The sequence below is a fragment of the Rattus norvegicus genome, chromosome 2, assembly GCF_036323735.1.
Source record: "Rattus norvegicus strain BN/NHsdMcwi chromosome 2, GRCr8, whole genome shotgun sequence".
NCBI lineage: Eukaryota > Metazoa > Chordata > Mammalia > Rodentia > Muridae > Rattus > Rattus norvegicus.
The window spans coordinates 250,887,101-250,907,597 of NC_086020.1; the positions used below are offsets into that span (position 1 = coordinate 250,887,101).

At 37.1% G+C, this 20,497-nt stretch overlaps 1 long non-coding RNA gene across 3 annotated transcripts in view; it reads left to right on the forward strand.

Annotated features, from left to right (window-relative positions):
- LOC102550475 (uncharacterized) overlaps positions 1 to 20,497 on the forward strand; it is a 41,471-nt gene that overhangs the window by 13,323 nt on the left and 7,651 nt on the right. For 2 of the 3 annotated variants that reach the window (XR_591422.3, XR_591423.3), the window contains 2 exons: positions 1,094 to 1,160; positions 14,386 to 14,467. This is a non-coding gene — a long non-coding RNA (uncharacterized LOC102550475). The remainder of the gene's footprint in view (positions 1 to 1,093; positions 1,161 to 14,385; positions 14,468 to 20,497) is intronic. The other variant, XR_010063971.1, reaches the window with a different exon arrangement.

Here is a 20,497-nt window from a genome sequence, read left to right on the forward strand (position 1 = left end):
TTAAGGATTTTGAGTGTGTGACAGGCATAAAGTCATGCACCCAGCATGAATCACTGCATGTGAATATCAGAACCAGAATGGAGTTCTGTAGTTGGTTAGGAATTGAGCTATTGAAATCTAAGAACTTATAGACTACAGTTCATATGAAAACACAGGCCACATTGCCATGTTGCTCATACTATAATCTCTCATCTATTCTTCTAGAATATAGGAAACAGTTGTGAATCGAGATAATTTTCTTCACCACTGCATCTCAAATGCTAAACTTGTACCAAGGGAGGATGATTAATAGCCTGGGTCTTGAGGGATTAGAAAGAATCTTCTGGGGTTTGAGACGAAAACATATTTTAACTCTAAATCCCTGTGAACTGGCATATATCAGAGAGACTGTTAAGGAGGTAACCAGATTATTAAAAATTTCAGATGATAAAAGCATGAACTACAAATGTGGTAAATATATATATATATATATATATATATATATATATATATATATATATATATATGTCCCACTGAATTTAGCTAGTGATGCTTACATGAACATGAACAGGTGGGGGTGCTATCTACTAGAGTAAGGCTAAACTACTAGAGCCTATGTCTCTGAAGAAAACCATTCCCTCCATTTCCAGCAACTATTAACTGTTCATAGTTCCTCAGGGAGGGATGTATTCTCACAATCCCCTCCTCCATCCAGTAAATTGTATGTGATCCCAATCTTGTACAGGTCTTACTCAGATCAACCTAGCTGCTGTGAGTTTGTGAGTGCAACAGCTATTCCGTGTCCTAAAAACAGCATTTCATAGGATTTCTCCCTATTCTCCGGCTCTCTCTTTCTGCCTCTCTTTTGCCATGTTCCCCGAGCCTTGAAAGGGAAACATATTTGTTTAATGGTAAAGGATGATGACTTGAAATCAACATTCAGAAAAGCAGTGTTTCGGATGGAAAACAGTTTCCAATAGCTGATGCTCAGAGGAGAGCAAACAGGCCAAATACACAGAGCTTGCTCATGAGTGCAGATTCACAGCTGTTACAGGTTAGTGTTCTTGCTCTGTCCAACCCTTCCACATGACTTTTTATTCTGCATGTTTTTTAGGTGTTCATAGTTTTCATCAGGTTTTATCAATGAAGGCAATAGCACAGGCTGAACTGTTCAAGCAATGGTAAGTATCATAGTCCAGTTTGCAAATGAATTTACTAGGATGATTTTTCGGGAGTTACCCTTTTAAAGTCTTTTGGGAACACGATGCTTAGGAGAAAAACTTCTTTTAGATTCTTCACTAATATACAAATGAAAGAGGAATGCAATGCCTTTGAGTGAGATTTAATCTCTCATTCTGCTGGAGCAGAAGAAAGAGGCAATCTGTAAGTTTAAAGGTGCACCAAAAGATGGATTCATCTAGCTGAATTTAAAGTTGGTTTAGAAAGAAAAGGTGGGCTTAGATGAGCACTCACAAATTGTAATTTATGAGCAATCCATTTTGGTTACATAAAATTATTTAGATATTTTCTTCCTACAAAACTCCATTTAACAAAAGGAATTTGGATGGCAGGTGGACTGTCAGGATAATATTAATAATCAGTACATGCTACAAGCTATTTTATATTTAATAGCCTGGATCAGCATCCAGGTTTCAGAGGCACTTTTTTTTCCTCTTTGAATCTTTTAGATGACTTGTGAAGGGATGAAGCAATTTGAGATGCTTGATCAAACAACTTCTCTTTTTGAATGGTTCAGTGGCAGCTGCTAAGCACATAGAACTGAGCTTATTAAAATGAAGGAAGAACCACAGCCAGTAAATGCATCAGAATTTATAAATTGGCTTGGGAAGAAAGGAATAGTACACCACAATTAAGCATCTTGTCATCAGTTTTCTAGCTTGCAAACACATGAGCCATTCTATCACATAATTTATGTGAACTCAAAGTTGTAAGAAATTATGGCGCTTTAAAGATGCCAGTTGATAAGGAGAGGAAGCCAGAGCCGCAAAAGTCCACTGCTATCTAAGTAATGTCGTCAAATGTAGAGCAAATACCAGGTTTTGAGAGAACTCAGCTAGGCATACAAGAAAGCAGACCTGGCTCTCAGACTGGGTCTTCAAAGTCTGATTAGGTATTATCCAGTGTATAGAAAAGAACACATGTAGACCTGACAAAAGGCCTGGAGAACTGATGAAATTGCAAGGTGAATAACATCACAAAAGTGGACTACAAAGGCTCTATTATTAGATCCATTGGTTCTTAGGATCCATTACAAACTCACAAGTTTCTGATACAATGACAATGAAATAAACTCATAACACTGACATTTATCTACATCCTGGTGTTATAGCTGATTCCATAGCAAGTTCTGTCATAGTTGTGGGCTCTGAACAAGCTGGAATGAAACAAAGATGAGCATAAACTTTTCTTCATCACCAGTATAAGGAAATATTTCAGTGTTTCTATAAATTAACATGATAATGTTGGCTAACTAGTGCTGGCTCTACTTTATTTTGCATTTTGGCCCTCTCACAGCTCCACAGATCATTGACTGTAATGTTCACTTTTTGGTTTAAGAAAGTGAAAAGAAGGTTAAGTAGTTTACTGATGGTTAAGTGGCAAAGCCTTAGAACACAAACAATCTAACTAGAAACTAATGTTGTTCTACCTCAAATGCCACTTACATTTTACAGAATAAAATCAATATATGATGAGCCACCTTTAAGAAGTATGCCAAAATGCAACAGTGTAGGAGCTAGGGAAAGGAAGAGTTATTCTTGGAGAAGTCAGAAATGTTTTTCAGAAAGTGTTTTTGATGTTTAATGAGGGTTCTCAATATCCAATGCAGAAAAAGAGTTTCTGAGATAAGGAGAGGTATTAACTGTATATAAGGGAGTCAAGGGTGTTTAAGGCAGGCAGGGAATAGACCTCTAAGGCCAGCAACACCTGAACTGTATATCCAAGAAGGATAAATGTGAGGTGAAAAAATGTCCAGTAAGACTTCCAGGAGTAAAACAGCAAGCAAAGATATGTTGAAGCAACTTGAACATGAACATTTTAACCAGAAACTAGTTAGAATACCTTCTAACTAAAATATAGAAAGCTAAGAGCCTCAAAGAAAAGATATTTTCATTTTCCAAAATACTAATTATCAGGCCAATCATTTTACATTATTTACCATCAGATAGAATTTAAAGTATTTATATATTTTCAAAGGGGAGTTAATGACATTCTTGGTATAAGGATATCATGTTGAAAGGTATCCAGCTAAAGAGGAACATTGGAAAATTCCAAGTGCTATAAACAGAGCTTGAAATAGCATACATTTGTGAAAATGGTAACAGGTAAGCATTAACCGTTCCACACTGGCATTCTTTGTAGTGTAATAAAAGTCTTAAACAAAGTGTACACATGGTTTGACTCAAGGAATGCCATCCTTTCATTCATATTTTGGGAAGATCATCTTCATAACTCCCAGATGTTGGGGAACACCAGAAGAAGAATAAAGTGTGTCAAAATACAGGAATACTAAGAGTACATGGTAGAGAAAGGAATAATATTTCACTTGCAGGATCAACTTAAATGTCCATTTTATTTTATGGAGAATTTTAAGTTTATTCATTCTCAACTACACTGTAAATCATATATTAACACCATATTGTGGTATTAATTGATTACCATTACAACTAGTAGATCTTAGGAAAGTAATTGTATTAGTAAAAATTTCACTTCTTACTGTGAATGAGACCTTTGAAATTAATCTCCTAAAGGCTTGAGTTTTCTGATATGTTAAATTTAAAATGACCTATAGTGTTCTGTAAAAAATTAATAATATGTTGATGATAACACCAGCTGAGGTTACCCAGACCTAGAAAGACAATCACCACACTCTCTCATCTGAGACTTTTAGCTCAAAATCTTCAGATGTGAGTGTGTATGCTAACGTAACTACACAAATCAGAAAAATAAAACAGGACAATTGTTGGGTTGGAGGAGTAGTAGAGTGTAGAACAGCAGAGTACATATGACTTAATTGGAAGAATGAGAAAATCAGGGGATCTCTAATTAGGGACAGGGAGTAAAAATATAGAAAGAGGAAGGGAGGTAAAATAGCAGCAAGGATGTCTAAACAGTCATAAGGAATCAAATTATGAATTACCTAAAGAGCCTATAATACATCAAAATGATGATTAGACAAATTTTAAGATATGGTTTAAAAATGAAAATTTTCTGCCTGGGTTGAAAATGCTCTCTCTAAGAACTAAAGACGAGTTAAAACTCCAATAACCTGGCATGAGATCCTTCTTTGGAGTTGTTAATCAGGGGTGTCCAAGAGACTCCCACAGCATTACAGGATATTGTTGTTGCTCTTAGCTACTCCAGAGGTAGAAGGTAAGTTCCTAGCACTGAAGACACCATTACCTGAAGACATAGTACCCAAAAGCCCCTGATAGGGAACTGACCTGAATGCATCCTCCGTGAGGACTAGATTTCATCATACCAGAAGGCACTGAGAAGCTTCCAAAGGAAGTGAGCAATGAATAGTTTAAGTCATGGGTCTTGAAGCAAAACCTACCAGCAACCTCACTCTACTAAACCAGCATAATCCCTAACTACATTCTAAACATTTGTTCTTATTCCCACAGATAAGTGTAGTGTTAAATGCACATCAAAAACAGACAAACCATCAGAGTTCTATAACCAAACAAAATGCAGAGTAGTGGAGCCCTGTTCCAATTTAGACACCTACAATACAACTCTTATACTCACTTAAGGTTCAGAGATCATTGTGAAAGAAATGGCAGAAAGATTATAAGAGCTTGAGGAAGAGGGAATTTGCTGTGAGATTGATATACTTATAGAGTCTCACTAACATGATTGCCTGTACTTTTGTCTTTTTTATTGGATATTTTATATATTTACATTTTGTAATGTTATCCCTTTCCTGGTTTCCCCTTCTGGAAACACTATCCTGTCCTCCCTTCCCCTGCTTTTATAAGCTCTTTATTCCCCCCACCCACTCCTACATCACTGCTCTGGCATTTCCCTAAACTGGGATATCGAGCCTTCACAGGACCAAGGGCCTTTCTCTTCATTGAAGTCCAACAAGGCCATCCTCTGCTACATATTTGGCTAGAGCCATGGGTCTGTCCATGCATACTCTTTGGTTGATGGTTTGGTCCCTGGGAGCTCTGGTGGTCCTATTGATTGATAGTATTGTTGTTCCTATGGGTTGCAAACCCCTTCATTTCCTTCAGTACTTTCACTAACTCCTCCAATGGGGACCACATTCTCAGTCCAATTGTTGGCTGCGAAAATCCACCTCTATATTTGTCAGACTCTGGCAGAACCTCTCAGAAGACAGCAATATCAGGCTCTTGTCAGCATGCACTTCTTGGCACAATAGGGTCAGGGTTTAGTGTCTATGTATGAGATGGATCCCCAGGTGGGACACTCTCTGGTTTTCCTTCAGTTTCTGCTCTACATTTTGTCTCCATATTTCATCCCATGAATATTTTCTTTCCCCAACTAAGAAGCTCTGCAGCATCCACACTTTGGTCTTCCTTCTTCTCGAGTTCATGTGGTCTGTAAATTGTATCTTGGTTATTCCTAGTATTTTGGGCTAATATCCACATATCAGTGAGTGCATACCACGTGTGTTCTTTTATGTCTGGGTTATCTCACTCAGGATAATATTTTCTAGTTCCATCCATTTGCCTAAGAATTTCATGAAGTCATTGTTCTTAATAGCTGAGTAATATTCCATTGTGTAAATGTACCATATTTTCTATATCCATTGTTCTGTTGAAGGACATCTCGATTCTTTCCAGCTTCTGGCTATTATAAATAAAGTTGCTATGAAAATATAAGAGCATGTGTCCTTTTATATGTTGGAGCATCTTTTGGGTATATGCCCAAGGCTGATACAGCTGGGTCTTCAAGTAGTACTATGTCCAAATTTCTGAGGAACCACTGGACTGATTGCAACAGTGGTTGTGCAACCTTGAAATCCCATCAATAACGGAGGAATATTCCTCTTTCTCCACATTCTCGCCAGCATCTGCTGTCATCTGAGTTTTTTATTTTAGCCATTCTGACTGATGTGAAGTGGAATCTCAAGGTTGTTTTGATTGCCATTTCCCTGATGACGAATGATGTTGAACATTTGTATAGGTGCTTCACAGACATTTGGTATTCCTCAGTTGAGAATTTTTTGGTTAGCTCTGTACCCCATTTTTAACAGGGTTTTTTGGTTCTCTGGAGTCTACCTTGTTGAGTTCTTTGTATATATTGAATGATAGCCCTCTATCAGATGTAGGATTGGTAAAGATCTTTTCCCAATCTGTTGGTTGCCATTTTATTCTACTGAAAGTGTCCTTTGCTTTGCAAAAGCTTTGCAATTTTATGAGGTTCATTTGTTGATTTTTTATTTTAGAGCATAAGCCATTGTTGTTCTGTTCATGAAATTTCCCCCTGAGCCCATGTATTCAGGCTATTCCCCATTTTATCTTCTATTAGTTTCAGAGTATCTGGTTTTATGTGGAGGTCCTTGATCCACATAGACTTGTTCTTTGTACTAGGAGATATGTATGGATCAATTTGCATTCTTCTACATGCTGACTGCCTCCAGTTGAACCAGCACTATTTGTTGAAAAAGGTGTTTTGTTTTGTTTTGTTTTTCTTTTACTAAATGATTTAGCTCTTTGGCAAAGATCAAGTGACCATAGGTGTGTGAGTTCATTTTTGTGTATTCAATTCTATTCCACTGATCTACCTGCCTATCTTTGTATCAATATTATACAGTTTTTAACACTATTACTCTCTATATAATACAGCTTGAGTTTAGAGATGGTGACTCCGCAGCAAGTTCTTTATTGTTGAAAATAGTTTTCGCTATCCTGTGTGTTTTTGTTATTCCAAATGAATTTGCAAATTGCCTTTTCTAATTCTATGAAGAATTGAATTGGAATTTTGATGGGGATGGCATTGAATCTATAGATTGCTTTCAGCAAGGTGGCCATTTTTACTATATTAATCCTGCCAATCCATAAGAATGGAGATCTTTCCATCATCTGGGATCTTCTTTGATTTCTTTCTTCAGAAGCTCAAGTTCTTGCTATACAGATCTTTCACTTTATTGTGAAATAATCCCCCAAAAATATTTTATATAATTTGTGACTATTGGGAAGGATATCTTCCCCTAATTTCTTTCTCAGCCTGTTTATCCTTTGAGTAGAGGAAGTCTAATTATTTATGAGTTAATTTTATATCCATCAACTTTCCTGAAGTTGTTTATCAGGTTTAGGAGTTCCCTGGTGGAATTTTTGGGGTCACTTAAGTATACTATCATATCATCTGCAAATAGTGGTATTTTGACATCTTCCTTTCTAATTTGTATCCTTTTGACCTCCTATTTTGTCTAATCGCTCTGGCTAGGAATTCAAGTACTATATTGAATAAGTAGGGAGAAAGTGGGCAGCCATGTCTAGTCCCTGATTTTAGTGGGATTGCTTCAAGATTTTCTCCATTTAGTTTAATGTTGGCTACTGGTTTGCTGTATGTTGCTTTATTCTGTTTAGGTATGTGCTTGAATTCCTGGTATTTCCAAGACTTTTAACATGAAGAGGTGTTGAATTTTTTCAAATGCTCTTTCAGCATCTAATGAGAGGGTCATGTGGTTTTTTTTTTTTATTTGAGTTTGTTTATACAGTGGATTTCATTGGTGGATTTTCATATATTGAACTATTCCTGCATTCTTGGGATGAAGCCTACTTGATAATGATGGATGATCATTTTGATGTGTCCTTGAATTTGATGTCCAAGATTTTATTGATTACTTTTATGTCTATATTCATAAGGGAAATTGTTCTGAAGTTCTCTTTCTTTGTAGGGTTTTTGGGTGGTTTAGGTATGAGTGTAATCGTGGCATCAAATAACGAATTCAGTAGTGTTCCTTCTGTTTCTATTTTTTGGAATACTTTGATGAGTATTAGTATTTGGTCTTCTTTGAAGGTCTGATAGAATTCTGCACTAGGCCTGGGACTATTTTGGTTGAGAGAGTTTTGATAGCCGCTTCAATTTCTCTAGGGGTTATAGAACTGTTTAGATGCTTTATCGAATCGTGATTTAACTTTAGTACCTGGTATCTGTCTAGAAAATTATCCATTTCATCCAGATTTTCCAGTCTTGTTGAGTATTGGCTTTTGTAGAAGGATCTGATAATTTTTGAATGGCCTCAGTTTCTGTTTTTATGTCTCCCTTTTGATTTCTGGTTTTGTTAATTAGGATACTGTCTCTGTGCCCTCTGGTTAATCTGGAGAGGGGTTTATCTATCTTGATTTTCTCAAAGAACCAGCTCCTGGTTTTGTTGATTCTTTATGTAGTTCTTTTTGTTTCTACTTGGTTGATTTTAGCCCCTGAATTTATTTCCTACCATCTACTGTTCTTGGGTGTATTTGCTTCTTTTTTTTTCTAGAGCTTTCCCTTGTGCTGTCAAGCTTCTAGTGTTTGCTCTCTCCAGTTTCTATTTAAAGACACTCAGAGTTATGAGATTTCCTCCTAGCACTGCTTTTATTGTATCCCATAAGTTTGGGTATGTTGTGCCTTATTTGTCATTAAATTCTAAAAAGTCTTTAATTTCTTTCTTTAATTTTTCCTTGACCAAATTATCATTGAGTAGTTACTTGTTCAGCTTCTATATTTATGTGGGCTTTCTGATGTTTTTTTTTTGCTATTGAAGAAAAGCCTCATTTTGTGGTGTTTTGATAGGATGCATGAGATTATTTCAATCTTCTTGTATCAGTTCAGGCCTGTTTTATGACCAATTATATGGTCAGTTTTGGAGAAGGTACCATTATGTGCTGAGAAGAAGGTATATTCTTTTGTTTTAAGATGAAATATTCTATAGATATCTGTTAAATTCATGAGGTTCATAAATTCTGTTAGTTTCACTGTATCTCTGGTTAGTTTCTGTTTCCATGATCCATCCATTGATGAGAGTGCGGTGTTGAAGTTTCCCATTATTATTATTGGAGGTACAATGTGTGCTTTATTAAAGTTGCTTTTATTAATATGGGTGCCCTTGCATTTGGAGTATAGATATTCAGGATTGAGAATTCATCTTGGTGAATATTTCTTTGATGAATATGAAGTGCCCTTCCTCATCTTTTTTGAGAACTTTTGGTTGAAAGTCAATTTTACTTGAAATCAGAATCGATATTCCAGCTTGTATCTCGGGACTCTTTGCTTGGGAAATTTACTCAGAGATCGTGTCTATCTTTTTCACTGTATGCAGCAAAATGTTATGTCCTGTTTATATACCCAGTCAATCTATATCTTTTTATTGGGTATTTGATTCCATTGATGTTAAAAGATATAAGAAAAAGTGATTTTTGCTTCCTGTTATTTTTAAAGGTAGAATTATGTTTGTGTGACTATCTTCTTTTGGATTTGTTGACAGACAGTTTTTTCCTTTTTCCAATTTTTAGTTTCCATCCTTATGTTGTAGTTTTCAATCTATTATCCTTGGTTGGCTGAATTTGTGGAAAGTTATGTGTAAATTTGGTTTTGTCATGAAATATCTTGGTTATTCAATCTATGGTAATTGAGTGTTTTGCTGGGTATATTAGCCTGGGTTGGCATCTGTGTTCTTTTATGGGCTGTATGACATCTGCCTAAGTTCTTCTGGGTTTCATAGTCTCTGGTGAGAAGTCTGTTTTTTTTTTCTGATAGGTCTGCCTTTATATGTTACTTCACCTTTTTTCCTTACTGCTTTTAATCTTTCTTTGTTTTATGTATTTTGTGTTTTCATTATAATGTGACAGGAGTTTCTTTTCTGATACAGTCTGTTTGGAGTTCTATAGGCTTCTCATATATTCACAGGCATTTCTTTCTTTAGGTTAGGGACATTTTCTATAATTTTGTCCCTTTAAGTTGGGAATCTTTACTCTCTCCTATACCTATTATCTATAAGTTTGGTCTTCTCATTGTGTCTTGGATTTCCTGGATATTTTCAGTTAGGAGTTTTTGCATTTTGACTGTTCTTTCAATGTTTTCTATAATATCTTCTGCACCTGGGATTCTTTCCTCTATCTCTTGTATTCTGTTGGTGATGATTGCATTTATGGCATCTGATCTCTTTCCTAGGTTTTCTATCTCCAGCATTGTCTTATGATTTTTATTATTTCTATTTCCATTTTTAGATCCTGGATGATTTTGTTCAGTTCCTTCACCTGTGTGATTTTGTTTTCCTGTAATTCTTTAAGGGATTTTTGTGTTTCCTCTTTAATGACTTCTACCTGTTTACCTGTGTTTTTCTGTATATAAGGGATTTATTTATGTCCTTCCTAAAGTTATCATCATCATCATCATCATCATCATCATCATCATCATCATCATCATCATCATCATCATCAGATGTAATTTTAAATCCAAATCTTGCTTTTCCAATGTGATGGGTTATCTAGGACTTGCTGTAGTGGGAGAACTGGGTTCTGATGATGGCAAGTAGCCTTGGTTTCTGTTGCTTATGTTCTTGTGCTTGCCTCTGACCATCTTGTTATCTCTTATGTGACCCTAGTTGTGTCAGAACTCTTTAGAATACAGCTATCCCTGTGATTCTGTGATTTCGGAATCCTGGGATACTGAGGTCCTGTGTGTGTCAGAGCTCCAGGAGTCAAGCTTCCACTGGGATTCTGAATTCATGTGTGACCCAGCTCCTGAGATCCTGTTGTGTCAGAGCTCCTGGGAGTCAAGCTTTCTCAGGGGGATGCAGGAATGGCACAGTTGTAAGCTGGGAGAAACCCATGCTTCTGGCTGGGCAGGGGTTTATGTTTCCTTGGTTCCTGTGGGGAATCCCAGTTAAGCTGTGTGCTGGGAAAGATGTGTTGTCCTCAACTATGATCTTGAGTGTTTCAGAGCTCCAGTGCTCCTGGTTGTGTCTGATATCCTGGGAGTCAAGCTTCTTTTGTGATCCTGTGATCCTGGGTGTTTCAGAAAACCTGGGAGTCAGCCTCTTTCTGGGTGTTGAAAGAAAGGATGCAGATCCAGTGCCCAAGGTCGGCTCTGCGTGCAGGTTCCAACTAGAAGGACCCCATGCCACTTGCTGGGTTCCTGTATCCCTGAATTCCGGGGGTCCCAGTTACTCAGGGTGTTGGGACAGTTTTATGGCCTCCTCACCTCTGATTCTGGGCATGTTAGGGCACCTGGGAGTTGGCTTTTCTCTGGGTGTTGTGGGAATGGGTACAGAACCAGCACCCATGGTCTGCTCAGGGCACTGATCCAGACCAGAAGGAACCTGTGCCACCGGCTGGGCAGGGGTTCTTGGATTCCAAGGGGCCCAGTTACTCTGGGTTTTGGGGCAGACGTTGTGGCCTCCTCAACTGTGATCTTGGGCATGTTAGAACACTTGGAATTCAAGTTTCCTATAGGTGTTGTAGGACTGGGTGAGGAGCCAGTGCACAAAGTCTGCTCCCCTTATGATGTAAATGTGGCAACCAGGAGATGGTTTATGAACTTAAAACAGTATGAACTGTAAGAATAAGGACACATGATTTGGTCAAGTCACTCATTGAACAAAAGACCTACAATAAAGACTTTCTCTTCAGCCTTAAGAGTGTTCATTTTATATTCTCTGGTGAGTTTACCTTTCAACACTTTTGCTATGAAAAGACAAAATGACCAAGGTAGCTTATAAAAGAAAGCGTTTAATTGGGGTTTACTTACAGTTTCAGAGGGTAAGTCCATTACCACAATAGTAGGCAGCTTGGCAGTTGGTAGGAAGGCATGGTACTGAAGGACTAGCTGAAATTTTATATCTGACCCACAAGTTACATGCAGAAATGGGGGAGACTGGGTCTGATGTGAAATTTTGAATTCCCAACCCCATAACTACAGTAATTTGCCTCCTTGAATAAGACTACACCTCTAAAGGGTTTACTAACTGGTAACCAAACATTCAAGTATGAGCCTATGGGGACCATTACCATTCAAACTATCACACTACCTAAACAGGAGCTGAGTATGGATAATAGACATGTAGTGGGATGAGAGAAGTCCCAGGAGGCCTCAATCTTATACCTAGAACTAAAGGCAACTAAAGAATGCAAAAGGGAGTAAAATAATTTTCCCAAGGGAAGAGCTTACTAATTAGTTAGTCAATATAAAATAATTGGCTGTTCAAACATACATCTAGGTAAAGTTGTAGACTTTGTAGGTTGTACTTATGTATTTAAGGATATGTGTATACACATTTATGAGTATAACACCAATTACTGAAAGAAAGGATAATACATTTAAAAAGCTGAAGTTTGGAGGGAAGACAAGAAAAGAAAAATTAATGCAGTTAAATTATAATCTCAAAAACTAAAAGAAATATTTAAAAATAAAGTCTGTAGATAAGGGTCTGAGTTCTTTAGCAATTTGTCTAAGATAATTTTGTCCTATGAATGATTTTTCTGTAACTATTATAATAAATTATTACAAGCTTAGTAGTTTAATACAACATTCTTTCTTATAATTCTGGAGATTAAAAGTCCAAAAATGAGTCTCATTGGACCAAAATTTGAGGAGTTAGAAGAGCTCTACTTTTTGAAGTTCCAGATGGATAATCCATTTCCTTCCCTTTTCTTCTAGAGCAGTGGTTCTCAACCTTCCTAATGCTGTGACCTTCTAATATATTTCCTCAGATTGTGGTTATCCCAACCATAAAATTCTTTAGTTGCTACTTCATAACTGCAATTTTTTACTATCATTAATTGTTATGTAAATATGTGTTTTCTGATGGTCATGTGCTACTCCTGTGAAGGGGATTGTGATTTACAGGTCTAAAATCACGGTTTTAGAGGTTGTCTGTGTATAATGGTTCAGCAAGTTCAGTAAACTAGCAACTGTATTCACAGCCTAACAATCACCCCTGTCTCTTGTACCTCTCTCTGAATACGTGATTACACTGCTTTTTACTTGGACAATGCAGGATATCTACCTCAGTGTACATTCACCTGATTAGCATATTCTGCTTGACACAGCTCACAAGAAGTGAACAAAGCCAGATCTGGATTCCTAATGCCTCTGCTTCTGACAATTGTGTTCTTTCCTAATAAGGGCACTATAGCAAGATATGGCAACAACAAAACAGATCTTTGTCTACAGACAGAAAATGACTGAGATGGCTTTTGTGAGTTTTACTAGGTACATTCCCATCAATAACTTAGGTGATTAGCAATTTATATTGTTACCCTTACTCATTTATTATAATATTTTGTCACAAAAAACAATAGAGCAGATCACAGAATGGTTGTGATTGTCTGCAGTTTTGTATTTAGAATTAAAGAGACAAAAGGCCATGGCCATGACTGACACCATCTTAAACTCTCAGACTTTGATCCAAAGTTCTCATTTATTGCTCCATATGCTAAATATAAACCAGAAGAAACTCCAAATTTTTGGATGCCATTTACTCTATATTCAATTTGTAGGCACTTTAGATAATCCCTTTTTTGTGGGGGGATTTCATGATGGGCAATGGGGTTGTATGCTTGGACTTTAGTATACTACCCCAAATCCCAAATTGAAGGCTTAAAAGAAAGTATCTATATCTGGGGATGCTTTACCTTAGGGTCTTGTTCTGTGGGCTAAATGAGAACTCTCCAACAGAAGGATAGTTAGTCCTAGTGTGTCTTAGGACTCTCCCACAGGCAGAAGACGTGGTGCATATGTCTACCACAAGTAACTTGAACAAGAGGCCTTAGCGTAAAGATTGTGACCTATATCATTCTTGCAGAAATGTAAGAGCCTCCATCAATTTTATTCTTATATTCTGACATTCGTCATAGGAAACCTTAATAAATACTCTGGATTACATGTGCAAATGTTGAGTCAATTGCCAAGGAATGTGATTTCTATTCCATCCAAAATATATTCAAGGAAGGTACATGGAGCACTGAGTGTTCGGTCTATGATGGGTGAAAGTTACATTATTTACCTGCAGAGAATATTTACTGTGATACAGAAGTGAGAAAAAAACCAGACTGTTGGAGAATGAAGAGATCGTTGCAGTAAATTCTCCAACCAAAATATGCCCATAAAATGAAAACACAACTCAATTAATATGAATACAAACTGCACACCAAGATTGGGCAGATCTACCACTACACTACTCTGTTCCCCAGCTATGAGATCCCTTATAATTTGTAGTTTCTCCAGACCATGTTCTTCAGCTCCATTTTCCTTCTATCTTTCCTCCCTCTATCATTCTTTTCTCTCTCCTCCCTCCTTCTTCCTCAAACTTTGCAGCTCTGCCTTCCCTTTCCCTGCCTAATCACTGGGTCTAGCCTTTATTTTACAAGTTAAAATGGGGAAAAGGTTCTTATGAAGTCACCTGATTATGTGATTCATTACTTGTCCTAGGCAGACCATCTTGGGGAAGCAGAATCGGCATAAAAGTACAAACAGCACCAGGATGATCCACAACATTTAATCTCTTACATTGGTACAGAATTTATTTGATACAAATTTAAGGTTTTCATTAATATGAATTTCTATTTATTTATTATTTATTTATTTATTTATTTATTTTTATTGGATATATTTCTTTATTTACATTTCAAATGTTATCCCCTTTCCTAGATTCCTGTCCATAAGACCCCTATCCTCTTCCCCTCCCACATAAGGGTGTAACCTCTAAATCTACCCCCCCTTACCATCCCTCCCAACTTCCCCTGAACTGGAGGTCCAACCTTGGCAGGACCAAGGGTTTCCCATTTCACTGGTGCCCCAACAAGGCTATTCTCTACTACATATGCAGTTGGAGCCCTGGGTCAGTCCATGTATAGTCTTTCAGTAGTGGTTTAGTCCCTAGAAGCTCTGATTGGTTGGCACTGTTGTTCTTATGGGGTTACAAGCCCCATCAGCTCTTTCAATTCTTCCTCTAATTTCCCCAAAGGGGATCCTGTTTTTAGTTCAGTGGTTTACTGCTAGCATTCACCTCTGTATTTTACATGCTCTGGATGTGTCTGTCAGGAGAGAGCTATATCTGGTCCCTTTCAACATGCATTTATTAGCTTCATCATTCTTATCTCGTTTGGATAACTATATATATATATATATATACATATATATATATATATATATATATATATGCCACATGTGGGGTAGGCTCTGAATGGCCTTTCCTTCAGTTGCTGCTCTCTAAACTTTGTTTCCATATCCCCACCTATGAATATTTTTGTTCTCCCCCTTTAAGGAGTGGACACATCCAAATTTTGGTCATCTTCTTGAGATTCCAGTGGTCTGTGGATTACATCTTGAGTAATTCAAGCTTTTGGGCTAGTATCCACTTATCAATGAATGCATACAATGTGTGTTTTTCTGTGATTGGGTTACCTCACTCAGGATGATATTTTCTAGTTCATTCCATTTGCATATGAATTTCATGAAGTCATTGTTTTTGATTACTGAGTAATACTCCATTGTGTAGATGTACCACATATTTTGGATCCATTCCTCTGTTGAAGGGCATTTGGGTTCATTCCAGCTTCTGGCTATTATAAATAAGGCTGAAATGAACATAGTGGAGCATGTGTCTTTGCTGTATGTTGGAACATCTTTTGGTATATGCCCAGGAGTGGTCCTCAAGTAGTGGAATGTCCAATTTCCTGAAGAACCTCCAGACATATTTCCACAGTGGTTGTATGAGTTTGCCATCCCACCAGCAATGAAGGCGTGTTCCTCTTTCTCCACATCCTCACCAGCATCTGTTGTCACCTCAGTTTTTGATCTTGGCCATTCTGACAGGTATGAGGTGGAATCACAGGGATGTTTTCATTTGCATTTCCAACATGACTAAGGATGTTGACCATTTCTTTATGTGCTTTTGGCCATTCGATAATCCTCAGCTGAGAATTTTTTGTTTAGCTCTGTACCCCATTTTTAATAGGGTTATTAGGCTCTCTGAAGTCTAACTTCTTGAGTTCTTTGTGTATTTTGCATATGAGCCCTCTATCAGATGTAGGATTGGTAAAGATCTTTTCCCAATCTGTTGGGTGCCATTTTGTCCTAAAGACAATGTCCTTTGCCTTACAGAAAGAAGCCTTACAGTTTTACGAGCTCTCATTTGTCTATTCTTGATCTTGGAGCATAAGCCACTGATGTTTTGTTCAGGAAATTCTCCCCAGTGCCCATGTGATTGAGACTATTTCCCACTTTTTCTACTATTAGTTTGATATGGTTTGATGTGGAGGTCAATGCTCCACTTGAACTTAAGCTTTGTACAGGTTGATAAGGATGGATCAATTTATATTCTTCTACATGCTGACTTCCAGTTGAACCAGCACCATTTGTTGAAAATGCTATCTTTTTTTCATTGGATGGTTTTAGCTCCTTTGTCAAAGATCAAAGGTGTATGAGTTCATTTCTGGGTCTTCAATTCTATTCCACTGGTCTATCTGCCTGTCTCTGTACCAACACCATACAGTTTTTATGACTATTGTTCTGTAATACTGCTTGAGGTCAAGAATGGTGATTCCCCAAAAGTTCTTTTTTTGTTGAGTATAGTTTTTCTTATCCTGTTTGGTTTTTTTTTTTTTTTTTTGGTCATTCCAAATGAATTTCCAAATTGCTCTTTCTATCTCTATAAAGAATTGAGTAAGAATGTTGATGGGGATTGCATCGAATCTGTAGATTGCTTTTGGCAAAATGGCCATTTTTACTATATTAATCCTGCCAACCTATGAGCATTAGAGATCTTCCCATCTTCTGAGATCTTTAATTTATTTCTTCAGAGACCTGAAGTTCTTGTCATACAGATCTTTCTCTTGCTTGGTTAAAGTCAAACCAAAATATTTTATATTATTTTGGACTATTATGATTTGTTTCCCTAATTTCATTCTCAGCCTGTTTATCCTTTGAGTAGAGAAAGGCTACTTATTTTGTTTGAGTTAAGTTTGTATCAGGACACTTTGCTGAAGTTGTTATCAGGTTAAGTTGTTCTCTGGTGGAACCTTTGGGGTCGCTAAAGTATACTATCATATCATCTGCAAATAGTGATATTTTGATTTCTTCCCTTCCAATTTGTATCCCTTTGACCTCCTTTTGCTGTCTGATTGCTCTGGCTAGGACTTGGAGTACTATATTGAATAAGTAGGGAGAGAGTGGGCAGCCTTGTCTAGTCCCTGATTTTAGTGAGTTGCTTCAAGTTTCTTTCCATTTAGTTTGATGTTAGATACTAGTTTGCTGTATATTGCTTTTACTGTAATTAGGTACGGGTCTTGAATTACTGATCTTTCCAGGACTTTTATCATGAAGATGTGTTGAATTTTGTCAAATGATTTCTCAGAATCTACTGAAATGATCATGTGATTTTTATCTTTGAGTTTGATTATATAGTGGATTACATTGATGAATTCTCTATATTGAACCATCCCCACATCCCTGGTATGAAGCCTACTGGATCATGAAAGATGATTGTTTTGAAATGTTCTTTGGTTCTGTTTGCAAGAATTTTATTGAATATTTTTGTGTTGATATTTATAAGGGAAATTGGTCTGAAGTTCTCTTACTTTGTTGGGTCTTTGTGTGGTTTAGGTATAAGAGTAATTGTGGCTTCATAGAAGGATTTTGTTAGTGCTCTGACTGTTTCTATTTTGTGGAATAGTTTGGATAGTATTGATATGAGGTCTGCTATGAAAGTCTGATAGAATTCTGCACTAAACCCATCTGGTCCTAGGTTCTTTTTGGTTGGGAGGCTTTTAATTACTGCTTCTATTTCTTTGGGAATTATGGGTTTGTTTAAATGGTTTATCTGTTCCTGATTTAACTTCGGTACCTGGTATCTGTCTAGGACATTGTCCTTGTCCTCCTGATTTTCCAGTTTTCTTGAATATAGGCTTTTGTAGTAGGATCTGATGATTTTTCAAATTTTCTCAGATTCTGTTGTTATGTCTCCCTTTTCATTTCTGATTTTGTTAATTTGTTTACACACTCTGTGACCTCTGGTTAGTCTGGCTAAGGGTTTATCCATCTTGTTTATTTTCTCAAAGAATCACCTCCTGGATTTTTGATTCTTTATATAGTTATTTTTGTTTTTACTTGGTTGATTTCAGCCCTGAGTTATTTCCTGTCTTCACTCCTCTTGGGTGCATTTGTTTCTTTTTGTTCTAGAGCTTTTAGTTGTGCTGTCAAACTGCTGATGTATGCTTTCTCCTGTTTCCTTTTCAGGCACTCAGAGCTATGTGTTTTCCTCTTAGCACTGCTTTCATTGTGTCCCATAAGTTTGGGTATGTTGTATCTTCTTTTTCTTTAAATTCTGAGAAGTCTTTAATTTTTTTCTTTATTTTTCCTTGACCAAGTTGTCATTGAATAGAGCGTTGTTCAACTTTCATCTATATGTGGGCTTTCTGAACTTATTGTTGATAGTGAAGACGAGCCTTAGTCCGTGGTCATCTGATAGGATGCATGGGATTATTTCTATCCTGTTGTATCTGTTGAGGACTGTTTTGTGACCGAGTATATAGTCAGTTTTGGAGAAGGTACTATGAGATGCTGAAAAGAAGGTATATCCTTTTGTTTCTGGATGGAATGTTCTATAAATATCTGTTAAATCCATTTGACCATAACTTCTGTTAGTTCCTCTAAGTTTCTGTTTAAGTTCTGTTTTCATGATCTGTCCAGTGATGACAGTGGGGTGTTGAAATCTCCTACTATTATCATGTGAGGTGCAATATGTGCTTTGAGCTTTAGTAAGGTTACTTTTATGAATGTAGGTGCCCTTGCATTTGGAGCACAGATATTTAGGATTGAGAGTTCATCTTGGTGGATTTTTCCTTTGATGAATATGAAGTATCCTTCCTTATTATTTTTTTAATGACTTTTGGTTGAAAGTCAATATTATTTGATATTAGAATGGCAACTCCAGCTTGTTTCTTCAGGCCATTTGCTTGGAATATTGTTTTCTAGCCATTTACTCTGAGTTAGTGTCTCTGTTTGTCTTCCTGCATGCAGCAAAATGCTGGGTCCTCTTTACATATCCAGTCTTTTAGTCTATATTTCCTTCTTGACCTCTTGTGTTAGGACTTTCCAAACTAAACCATGTATTGTTCTGGATCAGTTCAAGAGCTTCCTAGGGTTTGATTGTGATAGCATTTTCCTTTTTAAACTATCCCTTATCTTCTGTGTTACTTTTGACTTTTCAAATTTCAGGAAGGATGGTGACAACCTAAGGTGTGGTTTGGATGTATTTAAATTCTTCCTCTCCTCATGCTTAAGACAGACTTTTAGTTTTTCCTAATGACTTTCTAATAATTGTCACCATCGCTTGGTGATCGACAAAGTCCTGATACAGTCTGAATGATTTGTAAGGAATATGATATTTTCTGGCATATTCTAAAGCTACCTCTCCAGCCTGGTCCCTGTCTGCTCTACCATATTGCACCAGAGACTTATGGGAAACCTCTCCATGTTCTTTGCAGTCAGCTTCCATTGGGGTTGCATTACTGTCTTTGGAACTAACATTCTACTCCAATGCCTTTTGCTCCCATTGTTAGAACATTCCAAAACTCTAAGGAGCTCAGGTGCTCCAAACCCTCAGCTTTATAGGCGTGGTGGTGGGGGTTCAGTTCTGAGTTGTCACATGGAGGTAGGAAGACTCCATATTTCCACCTCTGGATATCCTCCCGAGATACACCCTATGGTGTCTGTTAGTCTATGTCTTTTTATTGGGGAATTGAGTCCATTGATGTTGAGAGATATTAAGGAATATTGATTGTTGCTTCCTGTGTTTTCATTGTTAGTTGTGAGATTATATTGTGTGTCTCTCTTCTGCTTTCATTGCAAGGAGATTACATTCTTGCTTTTTTGTACCGCATAGTTTCTCTCTTTGTATTGGAGTTTTCTATCTATTATCCTTTGTAGGGCTGGATTTGTGAAAAGATATTGTGGAAATTTGGTTTTGTCATGGACTATCTTGGTTTCTCCATCTATGTTAATTGAGGGTTTTGCTGAATATAGTAGCCTGGACTGGGATTTGTGTTCTCTTAAGGTCTGTATGATGTCCATCCAGGATCATCTTGCTTTCATAGTCTCTAGTGAGAAGTCTGGTGTAATTCTTATAGGTCTGCTTTTATATGTCACTTAACCTTTTTCCCTTACTGCTTTTAATATTCTTTCTTTTTTTTGTGCAAATGGTATCTTGACTATTATGTGGCAGGAGAAATTTCTCTTCTGGTCCAATCTATTTGGAGTTCTGTATAATTCTTGTATGATTATGGGCATCTCTTTCTTTAGGTTAAGGAAGTTTTCTGCTATAATTTTGTTGAATGTATTTACTGGGCCTTTAAATTGGGAGTCTTCACTTTCTTCTATACCTATTATTCTTAGATTTGATCTTCTCATTGTGTCCTGGATTTCCTGTATGTTTTGGGCTAGGAGCCTTTTCTGTTTTACATTACCATAGATGGTTGTGTCGATGTTTTCTATGGTATCTTCTGCCCCAGAGATTCTCTCTTCTATCTCTCGTATTCTGTTG